General features: G+C 37.8%; 1 protein-coding gene and 1 long non-coding RNA gene across 9 annotated transcripts in view; one reads left to right on the top strand and one right to left on the bottom strand.

The window, feature by feature from the left end:
* PTPRZ1 (protein tyrosine phosphatase receptor type Z1) overlaps window positions 1-16,295 on the top strand; it is a 140,767-nt gene that overhangs the window by 26,688 nt on the left and 97,784 nt on the right. The window lies entirely within an intron of this gene.
* LOC131378547 (uncharacterized) lies at window positions 1,997-2,726 on the bottom strand. Its single transcript, XR_009207808.1, has 3 exons — window positions 2,629-2,726; window positions 2,303-2,515; window positions 1,997-2,196 (listed from the first exon to the last, which is right to left on the bottom strand). It is a non-coding gene; the product is annotated as an uncharacterized LOC131378547 (long non-coding RNA).

Below are 16,295 nucleotides of genomic sequence, written 5' to 3'. Positions count from 1 at the left end.
CACCCTGTGTGACCCACAGCTACCCAGAAATTATGGGCTGCAGCAAGATCTCGTACCTCATGGTCCCTGAATGTCAGCATGGAGAAATGTGGGAATATCAGGCAGACATTTACTGTGTAAACAAAGTTCTAACATCTCACAAAAGGAACAATTATACTAAATGGGGATACCACTGATGTTATTTTATCTAATTGCTGTAATTTAATGTTCATATGAAGCGTGGTAGCACAGTCATAACATACTGAAAGGTTGGGTTTTCCTCATGTATAGCAGTCAGTAAAGCTTGGATCCATGTGTCATGTTTGAGGATAATAAAATAATTACACTATTTTTCCTGTGTCATTTTTCTTCATGTATCTTTCTTCATGCTAAAAGGTAGCCTGTGAGCACAGGTATAGGGGTGGGGGCTGTTGGCAGCTATTTTCCATTAGCTGCTATTTCAGTTCCACAAGGTCACACGTTTTCCAGGTGGTCCCTGGTGCTGAATGAATGGACACAGCTTTTCACTCGTATGCCCTCCACAGTGCCTCTTCATGGGTCACCCTGCATGCTTCCGTGTTTGCTGCCAGTTTCCCCACTGCGGTGTCATGACACCTTCCTGTCTGCATTTCTGACTTCAGGGAGGCGATGCTCTGTATCCATTTGTTACTTGTACTTCAGAAATAAATGTTGACTTCGAAGTTGTGACCATAAGGCCAAGTACTGACATGGATAAAAGTTTTAAATTGCACAGGCGCAGTGGATAAAAACCTACATTTCACTGTATTCTCTCCATCAAAAAATAGCATATGTTAAAAAATGAATTGAAGGACCATTCCAGATTTCTGATGTCTTCTGGCAAATGATAACGTATGAGGGAAAAAAGAGTAAGAGAAAAGTGGTGGGTCCTACTAACAAGAGGAAAAGACTTAATGATAGTTTCCAGAGTCTTTACTCTAGAGTTTGTAGAAATCCCAGAGAGGCTGTAAGAGTAGATGAAAGAAAAGAACACGCACACACACACACACAACCCCAAACAAACAAACAAACAAACAAAAACAAAAACAAAAAAAAAAAAAAAAAAAAAAAAAAAAAAAGGAAGAAGGGAGGGAGAAAAGGAGGAGCAGTGATGGGTTTGGGGGAGGAAGACACACCACCCCCTGCCCATTTACCCACACTTGCACAGTGCCTTGGCCTTTGAGGGTAGACTTCAGCCCCTCCTCTCTTCTCCCTTCTCATAGGGAACTGCGTGCACTCCCCTTTCCCTCCTTCTCTTTCTCAGCCCCACATCTGGATGTGAACTAGAGTCCCTTCAGAAAATCCTACTCTTCTAGAAGCATGAACAGTTCTTATCTGAGGGCAGGAGGGAGTACTGCAAAGCAAATTCTAGGTAATTGTCACTCACTGCATGTGGTATGCATCCATATCTGAGATTAACATATAAATTCTATTTGTACAACATACAGTCTCAATGCAGCTCAGTTTCTGTGGATTTGTTGGCAACATTACATGTAAATTATTTTAATACTTGTTAAAAATTGAGTGTTGACAGTGCTATTCAGGCTGTAATGTCCACTGTAACCTAGTGTGTTCTTAGGCTGAAAGGTATTTTGGTTGGAATAATATATTTCATTTAAAATGATTACATCCCTAGCTAATGCTGCCTCCTTGAACATTATGCATACCCAGGATTTGAGGGTAAAACCCACTGCTCCTAAGCATGGCACACTGCTGCCTCTATGGACAGGACATAGATGTGTGTTACAGATTAAACAAGGACTGCTGGTTTTCACCAAAATGTACAGATCTTTGGTAGTAACTCTTTGTGAAGAAACATTTGAAGGAGAGTTAAAAGCCTTGGACTTGTAAGGACTACATTGAGAAGAGTTTTATTGTGCGACAGAACAGACAGGTTGGCATGGCAGTAAGTTCTGTAGGTTTAAGATTTTTTCAGGGAAACAATTTAGAAATAAGTTTCAGCCAAATTTCACAATTATTTTAATTGGAGAAAACAGCTCTAAATTATTTTTGATGGAATAACTATAATGAGTACTATTTTAAGAATCCACCCAAGGCTCTAGTCATGAAAGAACATCTGCTTGACTGGGTTGCATTCACTCTATAAAATAAAACTTATGTTCTACTTGCAGCTCGAAAGAGAAAATCTCCATTCTTTTTCCTCCATGCCAGAACTCCATGATGGCTGTGAAGAGTATCCTAGTTTTCCATGGGAAAAAAAAAAATCAAAAGAGAAACAAGCTGTAATTACCTATGGAAAAACAAAATTAAGTAAAGAAAGAAATAGGCAGGAGAAAAGACATACTAGTGCAAATCTTGATCAAAAAATTTCTTCAGCTCAGTTCTAAAGCGTGTCCATAATATTTCTGATGTACATCTACTAGGCACTACTATTTTCTGATGTACATTGTACAACAAATAAGTTTCTAAGAGCAGGGCAGTATCGGGATGTTGTGGTTTAATCCCAGCCAGCACTGAGCCCCACGCAGTCACTTGTTCACTCCCCAATCAGCAGGATCTTGGAGAGAATCAGGATAAAAGTGAGAAAACCAATGGGTTGAGATAAAGACAGATTATAAGGAAAACAAAAGCCCCACTCACAAGCAAGGCTAAACAAGGAATTTTTCCCACCTTTCCCATGGGCAGGCAAATGTTCAGCCATCCCCACAAGAGCAGGGCTCCAGCACGCATGATGGTAACTTGGGAAATCAGATGCCATCACTCCAAACATTCCTCCCTTCCTTCCTCTTCCCTCCACTGTGTATACTGAGCATGATGTCACAGGGTCTGGAACATCCCTTTGGTTAGCTGGGATCACCTGCTCTGGCTGTGTCTCCTCCCAGCCTCCCATGCACCCCCAACTTCCTTACAAGCCTGGGAGTACAAGTAGCAGTGGAGGCCTTGGCTCTGTGTAAACTCTGTCCAGCAGCAACAAAAACACCTCTGTGTTATCAGCTCTGTGTTCAGCACAAATCCAAAACACAGCCCCATACCAGCCGCTGTGAAGAAAATTGACTCTACCCAGCTAAAACCAGGACACAGGGTAAGAACTAGTATCCTAGAGCTACTCCTGCATGTAAGTGACTTGTATGCTCAGAAAGTATTTAGAAAAAGGTTAACACTGCTGCACATGACCATATAGCAAGCTAAATTTAAAGAGGAGGATTGATTCCAATTACAGATGATCATCTGCTTTCTTTGATGTAGAAAAATAGCCAAAACAAGCCAAATGGCCAAAAATATGGAGTAGTTGGTGTTTGCATGAGAATGTCCTATTCAGCATATACCAGTGTAGCTTCTCAAGAATCATAAACATAAAAGCAGATATTAACATACCAATAAAATCAAAACCCCCTTTTTTTGCTACAGTTATATTGTCATTGTCTTTCATTTGAGTGCAGATATGGAGTTCATAAGAAACCAGACACATTTTATGAGCTAAGAAAATTTGATCCTAATATAAATGTACTACTAGTATATTGCCTGTATAAGAGCAGTGAGCCCATTTGTCTGGCAATAAACCCGGCACTGCTGGATAAATTAAAATGCAACCCTTTCATCACTGCTTGATTTAGCAATTAGTTGACATCAAACTGGGAAACATGCACTAGGCAGAGTACAGAATGTGATTTCTCCATATTAATGTTCTAAACTCTTTTATTGCATATCTATGCAGTGGGCAGAAATAATACTGATAGGATTTCCTCTATTTACTAAAAAAAAAATCCCTAGTCATGTTCAAGTGTTATTTTGCAGTTGCATTCAGCATGGATAAGATATTCCTTCACCCTTAATCTAATACGACAAAATTAATAATTACAAGCCTTGACAAAATAAGTGTGTGACAATTAATAAAAAAGTAGGTTTGATATAAGGGGGTTTACGTTGTTGATGATGACAGGGCTCAGCCTATAAATCACCGGTATAAGAGGAGTATGCTGAGAGAAGACAGCCGTAAAGATAAAGGTAAATTACAAAATCTATATGAGACCCTGGGGATTAGGAAGATAATGATGTAAATCAAATCTGAGATGTGGGCTGAGGCACAGATATATAAGTGAAAAGCAAAGCTTCGATTTGATACAAGAAAAAGGAAATGTTTGAGAAATTATCTGTAAGTTATACATGGCCTCAGAGAACAATTCATCCATCATTCAGTTAACTGCTGTCAGCTTGCTTTCCCTGGGGAGTTAATTTGATGGCAACCTCCTGCCCTTAGCTGTCATTTTTATAGGAGCTGAGGAGCTTATTCCTACTATCAGGCTTTTTGTGCTCACCTGACACCCAGCATGCACACAAGTAGGTGTCTGCCACACTGGGACAGAGAGAGCCACCAAGAGTGGAGAGAGAAATCAACGTGGCCATTAAAAGGAAGCACCTGGTCTGCTTCCAAGATCTCCCCAGGAAGGAGATCTGACTGCTGAGCCCTCCCTCAGCCGCTGCCAGCATTGGTTCATCAGACACAGGAGCCTGCCCTAGCAGCACGTGGGCCCCCGCGCCAGGCTGCCTTCGCCTGGTGGGTGTATGGGAACAGCTTCTAAAGAGCAGCTAAAGTGGAAATAGGTGCATATGAAGTAAATGTTGGCAGGAAAGTTAAGTGGAGAGCTTAAACTTTCAAGCTGCAAAATAAAGCAAAACTAACAGGAAAAATTAGGAATGAAAGGAAGGAAAGAAGAAAGAAAATAAACTAGAAGACAGCAGAGTGGACTTTGGGTCCTATTCTGAATTAACAAAGAACTTCTGTTAGAGGACTTCTGTTTTGTTTTTTTTTTTTTCCAAGAGCTCTGGGGTTTTTTGTACTTTAATCTTCACATACGTGCTATAGTTTTGATTCAGTTTTTCCTGGAAAGAGTGATGAAACACTTGTGTCCTGTTTTGGAAAGGTATGATGATTTTGTTTTGATCTTCATCCCAGAAGTAAGTTTTACCAATGAAGAAATAAAAATAGGCAGATACATACTTTCTGGTCTTCTGCATATTGGCCTTAAAAGTAAATTGGTTCAGGTATTTATAAAAACCCACAATCCTTTTGTAATGCTACACTCTCCTATGAAAGCCAAGATACATTTACATGAAATTTGGAATTTACAGTAAGAGGCTAGACCATTCTTAGTTTTTTTCTTTCTAATCTCAGCTGTAAGTTGTATTTGATTGATGCTGCAATGGACCCTTTCCCCTGTTGTGCCTCAAAGTACAAGAAAAGGTAGCGTTTATGCTGATCTATATATCTTAACCATTCAAGGACCAAAGATGCTCCTTTGGGATGAAGATTAGAACTTCTTTTCTAATGCAGTTATCTATTTCTTGTTGAATTCAGTTACCTATAATATGTGTCTCCTGCGAATTTTAAAAGGGCACTGCTTGCCCAAGTTGTATGTAGCCAGCACACCCCCAAGAGATGTACATTACTTTTCTAAAGAGAGGATTTACTTCCTGCTTCTTTCATATGCCAGTCTCTTAGAGCGGGTGGTGGGTGGAGGAAGTTAATTTCTCATTTTCTTTTCTTATTTTGCTTTGGTATACTTATGCAGAAATCTGTGCTTTGAAAAGGGACAGTACTCTTTATCACAAATTATATGCAACTTCAGATAATCGACGTTTGGAGCTTGGAAAATTTGCATTTCCTATAAATGAAATCACATATAATTTATATAATGCTTTTTTCACAGGAAAGCTACTTTCTTTTTATGGGAAGAGTTACTCTGATATAAGTTCCTTGAAGCTGATGGTAAAACTGAAGTTACAAGTTAATGGCACATAGTACCAGAGAATATTGTGTGAAGTACTGAATGCTGAATTGCAGAAAGCTGTGTGGACGTATTAGATGTATTTGTTATTTGTGATATGGTATTTATGGACGAAAGATTATCTTTTTCAGAGTGTCAAGATACTTGATTTCTTTTCAGATTCATTTTCAGAGTAGAACTTAAGGTACAACTTCAAGATTTCCCTTGAAGCCCCAGACAGACATATATATGGATGCATGATTATTGATGTCAGTTTAAGAATTCTAGAATTCTCTCACACACAGAATAAATGGTTGAACAATTCACTCAGAATAACCAATGCCTCTTACTAATTTCCCTATTTTCTTTTACTAATAAATGTATTTTATTGTTTGGAAATCGTTATCATACCCTGTATCAGGATAGGCAGATAATTTAGAGCATAAGAGGCGCTTTGCTTTAAAGGAGAATAGAGTAAGAAAAATTTCTTTCAACTCATTTGTGGAAATTGTGTTCAAGGTATTTGAATTTAATACATTTTAAATAATGAATTTTCTGTATTCTCAGATCATACCAGAACTTTTTCTCATCAAAATTGGTGACAACACTTCCTGTTTCTTTAATGAAGCTACAGCTTCTTGTGGAGAGGCTTAGGTGTGTCAGGGAGACGAGAAGGAGCTTTACAATTAAAACTGTTACATGGTAGTCTGACTTAAAACTATTCACGACTTGTCAAAGAATCTAGCAATTAACTCTGAACTCTGTAAAATTTCTATCTTTAAATATAAAAGAGAGATCTTTTCAGTTTGTAATTATCTTTATGGGCTCTAAAAACATAGGCTCCAGATAAAGAAAAGCATTTCCTTTCATTAAGCCCCATGAGTACTGTTAGATGGAAAGGTCTTTACTATGAAACGATTGTTCAGCTTAAAACTTCGGTGTGATTCTGTGAGGAAAATATGTATTTCCCAACAAATATGTATTTCATTATTGAAAATTCCTCCGCTTGTGCATAGCAGAGTCATAGGGAGTTTTTCAGGAGCAGAAGGCGATGAAAAGGGTTTGGAAACCAGCAGAGAGAAGGTTTTGTGGAGGGAAGACATGATACCAATTAGCCCTAGATGGACTCAGAGGGGTGGGAGACTGAAGATTAGATGACAGTAAACTCAGAAATATTTTTGACACACTGTACATTTCTCAGTGCCTTTGGAGTGAGAGATAGTTCTGGTAAGACACTGATGTTCATGCTATAACATATCCTTGACCAGCAGGTTAGCCTGACAGGACAAATCCAGATTCCTCACAAAGATCTGGTTTTCTCCTCAAGAGGTATGTGCGACCAGCAGGTGTATTGCTGCTTTTCAGGGAAACATTTTGAAAACAATTCTTGTCATTTAAGTGCACAATATCATACAATAGGAGCATTTTAATTTGGAAGTCTTGAATCTCCCAACGTATTTTTTTAAAAATTCCTAATAATGATATATTAACATAGTTACAGTAAATCCATTATCTGGGACACCTTTTTCTGGCCCTTCCTCTTTCAGTCCTTGAATGCAAAATTGCAGTGATGTCTTATAGACCAAAACTGGTTTCAGTGGTGTGTTTTGAGCAAAAGAGAAAATGGGTCTGAGGAGAACAGCATGTTTGTAAGTCTAGTTATGGCAAGGTCAACCAAACCAGACTGCGTTGAGGAGGTCTTATGGGTCAGATGAAGGTATGACATTTTCATTTTGGTTTATGTCTGACAGATGTATGGCTGTGACTTGCAGAGTAATTTTTTGACATAAAAATTCACTATTATGGCATAACAGGGTAGCATTTTTATTATATACAGGATATTTCCAAACTGTTTAAATTTTGCAACTACTTAGTCTAAGGTAGTTAGATAGTGATTGCTTATTTTAAAAGATTATTTTAAACAGTTACCCAATTTTTTTTTTCTTTACTGTTTAACTAATTTGCAGGGGTTTTACTGTAAACTATATTCTAGGAGAAAAAAGTATGTATTGTTTGAAACTCTCAACAAAATATTCATGTCACTGAAAGCTTGGCTGCCTGTTTTCTCTGCAGACTTATGTAAATTTTCAGGGACTTTGTGTGAATGGAAGGAGTCTGAATTCGTGTCCATGGTAATCTGTTCAATGTGTAGAGGAAGTTACAATGGCCTTAGCCCGTGAAAAGGATCAGTTGTTTTCATGGAAAGCAGTCAAGACATGCTTTGAATTCAGATAGTCAACTTAATCAGAGCTGGACTTTGTTTTGTAAGGGTTTCTCTTTGAAAGAGCTGAATGCTGGTCACCTGCTACAATCAAAATACATCATTCATCTGTAAAGGGGCATAAAAATTTAACAGTTAGCTGAAGAATGGATACATCCCTGAAACAAAGGAAAGAAAGTCCTGCAGTAATTTAGAATCTCTGCTTGGACATGTAGAAGCATGAAAATGCCACAGCTTTCTGGGCTCATTACCTGCCTTCAGCCATGGGCAGCTGAGTCAATTCATACTGTGCCCATTTAGGAATGGGAATTAAGCAGTGCTTGTCTTTGCTGACTTCCTGGCTGTGGTGGGAGTCCTGCCTGGGCAGGACTGGCCAGCACACCTGGTAGGCAAGACAGAGGGGTTTGAGCAAATTTGGGAATTCAGAGTCATATATCAGCCATCAGAGGACATAACAAGAGTTCAAGTCTAGTCTGCCACCTCAGACGAAATGGTTTTGTGTGGTACAGCTTACAGCCTTGGTAAGAATAAAGTGATTGAAACTATATTTCTCTTTTGTCTTTACTAAAATAAATCATGTAAAATTTGGTTTTTTGTGTTTTTTTGGTTTTTTTTTTTTTTCCTGCGTTTAAATGAAATTACACTACAAATATTAGGAAAAGCATCATTAGGCAACCTATGTTTATTTGGCTATTCAGCAGAGATTTAATTTGAAAGACTGAATAATTTGAAAAAATACTTGTCTCAGCTTCATCTGTTTCAGCTAGTGAAAGTAAGAGATCCTTCTGCTCCATATCTTAATTAATTGGCTGCAGAATATTTTCAAAGATTAATGGTAGATTTGTGTTGGGGATGACTTGCTTTTGATGATAAGGATGACAAGGTTAAAAATAGTAAATACAATAATGTAGGAAAAGAAATAGTCCAGTGTCTATTATTCATGGAAGTTTTTTTGCAGTATCTATCAAGTGCTGCTTGAACATTTTCCACATTACCAATGTTAGCTAAATAAATTTGCCTTATTGTTGCATGAAGCTGCATTTAGAGAGCACTGCAACTATATTTCTTGGCCTTCTTTGAAAATGGCATTACCCAACAGCTTTACAGTGGGAAGAGGCAGATCTTTCAATGCAGAGATCTGAATTAAGACAGCAAGGACACCTGGTACTTAACCCAAATCCAATTTAAGGGCTTTGAATTCACAGAATTATTCTTCATAAGAACCTTGTGTGTGCGTGCCCTGTGTGTGTCCCCCAGGGAAGATGTTTGGACATTAAAACTGTAATGGGAAACATGGTAGCTGCTCAAGGTGAAAGAGAGAAGACCATTGATGGACAATCACAGTGTAAGGAACAACTTAATCTCATCCAGGCAGAGGAAAAACACTTAAGTACTGTACTGTATTGGCATTTTTGCTGGAAAATTAAGTTTTCTTTCTCCATGGGAGCAGACAATAGCAGCAAGGATTTCCTTAAAAGTTGCAACAAAAGATGAGAGCATAGGCAGAGTTACTGTTAGGGAGTATCTCAGATGTTTTCACTGAGGAAGTAGGGATCAATGGCCAGGTCAGGCTGTTCTCTTGGTTCTCCATGTCAAACACAATTGGATAAAGCAGAATTTCTAGAAAGTGTTCAGGGGGAAAAGCAATATTAACAGTAATAGTCACTTAAATAAAACTTTGTAGAGTAATTGGGTTGAACTGTACAGTGAGGAATCACAGAATTGGAGCATTTGAAAATTCTATTGCCCATAGCATAAAGGGTGTACTCTGCAGTGTTGGTTAGGCCAAAATCTGCTCTTACCCTATTCTTTTACAAGGGTTACAAAGATAGTATTGTCTAAAACCAGCATTTGTTCTTTGAACAAAGATTGCAACAGAAAAGTAAGCATCATGTGATCTCAGTTCTATAAGGTAGCTGCAACTGATGGATCTGAGATTTTTCCTTTTATTCGGTGTATCACTTTGCAGTCATGTTTTGCTTCCCTGGTGGAATTTCAGAGACCTAAGGGGCACATTGCTAAAGAGCAGTCAGTCATATCACTTTCTCCAGCCATCTTCTTACCTTTGTTGTTTATCTGAATATAAAAGTAAATTGTCTGTCACAGAACAGTAAGTGTTATTTATTTTAAGTTTAAATAGTAGTTGTATTTCATCTAGGCCAAAAACTGCTACTGTTTCAACCACCATGGATCACTCATCTGGTGTGCAAATAGTAAGAATGGGCATGAAATCATACAATAGGTAGAAAAATAGTCCCCAGTCTTTTCTCATATTTCTCATCTATGCTAGGTGCCTTTTGAATTGTATTGTGAAAAGACCAAATATTCCTGATGATCTTCATAGTTATTTCAGTCTTCATTTAGCTGTTATCCTGAGCAGTTTCTTGCAGTCATAATTGCCTAGACCGATGTGAATAAAGTGAAGCCTTTCACTGCTTTTCTTACTTTCAGCCTCCTCATTAATGCCCCCGGGTGTTCTTGTTCTTCCAAAGACATGGGAACAAAAGTTCACAGTCTTCATCTTAGCAACATTCATTATTCTTTATATTTGTTTTCTTTCCAAAACAAGCATTCTTAATTTTTTCCATCTTCTTATCTAGAACTTTTCCATGGCCACTTTCGTCAGTGTTCCCTCTCACCCATGGTACTGTGCTTAATTGTTTGCAAGAAGGCAAGTTCAGTACAGAATGCAGTTTTCCAGATGAAACCACACTGATGATTTCTTTTAAGGGGCAATAATATTTTTTCTTCACCATTTCTCAAATATTTCCAAATTTATGCTTGGACTGCAGCTATACATTGAATGAAGAACTGGATTTAGCTGTCCAGGGATGCCCTGGTCTATGCAATCAGCTGATAAAGTTAATTAGAAACCCAACAAAGTAAAAGCAGAGGGTTTTTCAGTTCTTTTTTTCAATTACTTTTTGCTGCTACTGCTGTCAAAGCTAATCATCATTTGGCATTGTTACACATTTTCCTTGCCTGTTACAGCTCTTTGAATTTCTTGAAACCATAGTCTTATCCAGTCTGATTAAATGAAACCTCAGTGCATCACAAAGTTTTGCCGTATCCTCTTATAACTGTTTCCCTTTCTGGAAAATTAGTAGACATTTTAAAGAAATGTTGCATTGCTATGTAAACTGGAAATATTTTACTTTGGGGAACTCTTTAAAAAACCTGTGCATTTAATTACTGAAGGTAGGTGTCAGTGTACTATTTTGGACCCATGCTGTCCCTTGAATGTCAATGTGGATTATGGTGCCATCATCACTCTTTAATGACTCATCTGCTGTTCACTGGGTAACCTGTCTGCTGTGCATATTAGAAGAAAGGCTTTGGCTTGTTTGTGTTCAAGAGGTACTTTTCAGATTTGCACCAGCAGCGTTACTCTAAGCTTTGTCCTGCCGGACCATTTACCCATTTTACTTGTGGCCATTGAAGTCATACTGGTTTGTTACATTGTGCTGATTATTTCATCCTACTCCCCACTAGGAATTCAATTTGCTTTTCTTTGCTAGCCTTTGTGACATAGCCACATATTATAGCTATAAAATATATATTTATACTTTTACATATTATATATATGTACACAGTATATCTGTTATTAGGGCTCAGACTTGTTCTTTTAGAGTCAGCTGCATGTTCCCCTCCTCTCAGCAGTTTTATTTTTCCCAAGGTGGTTTCCAGTGCCTAGAAGTTTAAGCCTTCCTTGCTCACTCAAAGAAGTGAGTTTTAGCACTCTGTTAATTTTGTCTGTTTGGGCCTGCACCCTTAAGTTGAAGCATTTATAAGAAAACAGGCAGAGAGCGAGCTTCTTCTAAGGCTATACATAAACTTCCAGGCTGTTCCCTATTCATAACTCTGCATTTCTAGGCGTGATATGTAAGTCAGGCTTCCTCCCTAGCACAATGGCAGAAGTGTCTAATGGCCCTAGGACAAAGCACCCTAATTATGTGCCCAATGAGTACTCACAGCAGACAGTCTGAATCCAGCCTATTGAAGTTCTTCCCCGTACCATAAAACCTTTATATAAATATTCATAAGAGAGAGGGGGGACAGGCAGACGTGCTTCACAAGCTGCTAATTAATGCCTTTACCCATGGTTTTATTGCTCTGCACCTAAACCAAGGACAGGCTGTGTTTATCAGAGGCTCTGAGGATTTGGGAAACCTGCAGTGGGAGTTCAGTGTTAAAATCCTCTTCTGGTACTAATTCTTCATCACTAAAGAGCCAAAACCTCTTAGTTCTGTTGGAAGCTGAGATCTGAACCAGCAGGTGAATTCCTGATGAGAGAATGACTTTATCAATCCTGGTGTAAATTCACAAGCTTCTTTTGTGCATTGAAACCTGCGTACGAGATCCAAGCATGCTCATGCTTCTAACTTACCATACATTTTTAGATAATGTTTTCCTAATGCTGGTTGCTGCTAATTAATGGAGCGCTTAATTAATTAATTAATTGTCTAGAAAAATAATTCAATCATGGTACATGAGTAATTGCATCTTTTTCTAGTTAGGTACATTGATTTCACTTCTTCACGTTTCAATGTTTAGTTTGTAATACAAACAGTAACATTCCCAGGCTTCCAGATTGTTATTTCATGGATTTAATTTCTCACTATTAGAAAGTCACAGCCAATTTGCAGTTGGTTATTGAGTGTTGACAGCTGACTGCCACAAGTATGAACTTTCAGTGGTATTGAACTGATGAGAGCCTTGGAGGAGTTCTGCAATAGGATTCTCACTTCAAACTGTGTTACACACTCAGTGTAGGATTGCAAGTAATAAGAGGTCACAACCTCCATTTTGTGGTTCAGTGCACAAATTAAGGCTTTTCATGGAGTGCCACCACCACCTGAGACCTGTGAAAATGCTTTTTACTGCTTTAGCGAAATATTGGATTATATGGGGAAATGGTTATTGCAGGAAGGTGAAATTTCATGTTTACAGTGATTTTTCAAACCGTGTTTCTATCATCTTATGGGCTATTATTTCCACACTTTGGGTCAAATCTTGCTTAACTCAGTTTATGCCTCCTGACAGAGTTCAACTGGCATTAGAACTGAAAGAATATGAGCTAACAAAATAATGTTGTGGGTTTGTTTTTCTGAAATCACAAATCTGCATTGTCTGCTATTACTGTTATGTAAAATGTGCATATAGTAGACATTAGGAGGATGGGTAGGTGATGGTTGTATGCTATGTATCATGGTTTTGTGCTCTGTGTGCCGTATATGGCTTCCTAGTAAGGTTTACCGTCCCACTCCAAGATGAAGAGCATATTGATTAAATGCAAAGGAGCAAGATACATGACTATATAGATGGTGCAAAATATCTGATCAAAACATCTCGCTCTCTACTTCCAAGTATTATTAGTATCTGAATTCCAAAATTGCCTTTGAATTTCCAGTTTTGTAGGTGATTGGTGTAGGACTACGATGAGATCCCTATTTCCTTCATTGTACTGTCTTGGGCATACATAAAACTATGAGACAGACTGTAAAACTATGTCAAATGGTCACTACAGAGTAGATAACAAGTAACTGAAGAGAAGTAAATCTCTGCATCCTACTGGCTTGAAAACTCCATGAATATCAGGAGACAGGTTCTTCTTCCTCTGACTGGGGAGCGGTGAGTCCATGGGGAAGTTGCTCCTTAAGAGCACCCAAAAGGCAGGTACAAGGCATCTGCAGAGGCAGAGGGAAGGTACTGCCCTGTGCCCATGGGGAGGGGAACTGAGGTCTTGTTGGGTAAAAGGAAGCGCAGATTTTATATCAACTCAGTATATTGTTAAATACAGTATCATGAATGAATTTTAAGGTAATTAAATCTGTGATACTCTGTGATCTCCCTTATGCCACTATATTGATAATTCTGCGTTCTAGTAAAAAATTAAAGTAATTAAAAAATCATAACACAAACCTTTAATTACGTGTCTTTGTTTTGACTTTGGTTTGTGTTTCTAATGTGCCAGTGTTTGTCAATTTTTCTCTGTTATCTCTAACAATGATGAGACACTGATTTCTTTTATAAATGATGTGTTTCTGTGATGAGTTGCAATAAGGAAATGGCTAAAGCAAAAGCATAAACCTGAGATTTAAAACATTATATTAATATAAGGAAGAACAATATGCATGTGAATGTATATGTATTTATATACTCCTTTTTGATAAATCCTTATAGATAAATATTTATGTAGACATACTGATGCACATATACAACATAATTGTTAGGATTTGGCAGGTTGTATATGGTTTACATGTTTTTATTTGTTTTCATTATGTTAGTATATTTGTTACGAAATAGGAAGATATTTTTAGAGATATGTAGTTGCTATTGGGTTTTCATGATGGACTTTGGAATTTTTTAGTCTTGATGTTGTGGTGTGTAGTTTCCTCAAGGGAGTAGAATGATGTTGGTATTGTTTTATAAAAGGTATGTGGCATAATCCCTAGACTTATTTGAATACTTATAAGAGAATCATCCAGAGCAACCTCTCTCTTCCCCATGGTTATTGAAAAATAATTTCATTGAGACTGTAATATGACTGAAGGGATAATGGTTGAGTAGAACTTGCAATTCCAGCATCAGATAAATGGGAAAGGAAAATATATAATAATTAAAGACTTCCTCCTGTAAGGAATATCTTTCTCTCAATACCCCCTCCACCAACATCTTCAAAGGATCCAGTCTAAGGCTGTTCATTCAGGTCCCCAAGATGGTTTTAGCCATTTAAATATTCTGCAAAAAGACAAAGTTTCTAACAGTTTGACTTCACAATCCCTACAGTGCTAAAAAAACATTTATTTCAGTAAATGCTCCTTTCAGGTGGCTTGCATAAGGCTTACTCTCAAGAGTTTTAGATAAATATTGGCAAAAATTTAGAGTTTTACTGGTTGGTAGCTGCTAATATGAGCAGAGAGGTGCTGAAGCAACAAAGTAATTTTAAAAAACCCACAACTTTCCAAAAGCTAGTTAAAGGTGAGCTCTGGAATTTTGGATATAGGATTTAAATTTGTTTTATTTTTCATTACACCTTTATTGCAATATTTCTTGTTTGCTGGAAAGGGAATTGTGAATGTTTTTACACTTAGGTGTGAAATATAAGAAGCAAAGCACATATTCTTCATTCCTAATTATATTTATTACAGTACTTGACACATGATTTTGCTAGAAATTGGGATCATTTAAGTTATTGGAATACCAAGAATATTGAAGAGGATTATGCAAATAAAATTGTGTTACCTTTACTATTTATGTTTAAACAAAGTTCAGTAGCTTTTATCTCTTTCTTGCTTCTCTGGTACTGCTGTAAGAGATATAAATTATTTTTGAGATCAAATGTCTATAACTTCCCTGACTTGATTAATTTCTTGGGTTTTTATGTCTGGTCTGGATTTACTTTTTGTTTCTACAATTCCGTGAATTTACATATGCTGTGTTAGTCTCTGGCCATGGGGAAAAGAATCTGGGTAGCAACAGAGTTATAAAAGAGAATGTGTTAGTAATCACTCCTTGGTACCTGCTTTTTTTCAATATCAGTTCCAATTTCTATCATGAACACCTTGCTTCAGTTCATACCCGGGACAATGGTGTAACATTTTTGGGGGATTACAGTCTTCCTAAGTCCCCCCTGGTTTTTGCTTTGGAAACATTTTTATGTGCTTCAGCAGCAATCTAGTCCTGTAGTTTTACAAGGCTATCTCATTCTGCAGGTCCTTAAATTATTGATAAATCTTTGTGTTTAGCCCAAGGGCTTCACAGGCACTTAATTTTACTCACCTTTGCCTGTTCAACATAAACACTGGTAAGTACCACTCTCCCATCTGAAAGCTGTCCTCTTACCTTGGTTTTGGTGAGCAGACATTTGAAGGCTACATCAGTAACCAGAGAAGCCTTAACGTTTGCTATAGATAATGCTTCGACCGTTGGGAGCTCCCTGTGTGGGAAATGGCTGTAGGAACCCCATCAGACCATTTGGATGTACAAGATCCCAAGTGGAAGGAAACATCTAACATTTCCTACTACTTTGCTTGTAGTCAGAGTGAAGGTGGCAGCCTGTAATTTAAACATGTTGAATCGTACTCTAGAGTATCCCTCCCATTTCTACTGACTGCTAAGGAACTTCGGAGCCACTCTAAACCTCGGCATTTAAAATCCCAGAGGAGTAGAACCTAAATTGGTCAAACTGGAGTCCATGTTACTTTTGCATGTAAAGATGCATTGGAAAATTGGGATTAAATGTGATTTATAAACTTTAGGTGTAGGTATTATATTTTTAATTCATGGCACTATTCACTGTAAAGTTTTGACAGGTGAAGTAAGCAGTGTGACTATTAATATTCTGGTGC

Source organism: Hirundo rustica, chromosome 4, assembly GCF_015227805.2.
Source record: "Hirundo rustica isolate bHirRus1 chromosome 4, bHirRus1.pri.v3, whole genome shotgun sequence".
Classification (NCBI taxonomy): Eukaryota; Metazoa; Chordata; class Aves; order Passeriformes; family Hirundinidae; genus Hirundo; species Hirundo rustica.
The sequence above is the reverse complement of the archived record's forward strand: the minus strand, read 5'-3'. Positions and strand labels throughout refer to the sequence as shown.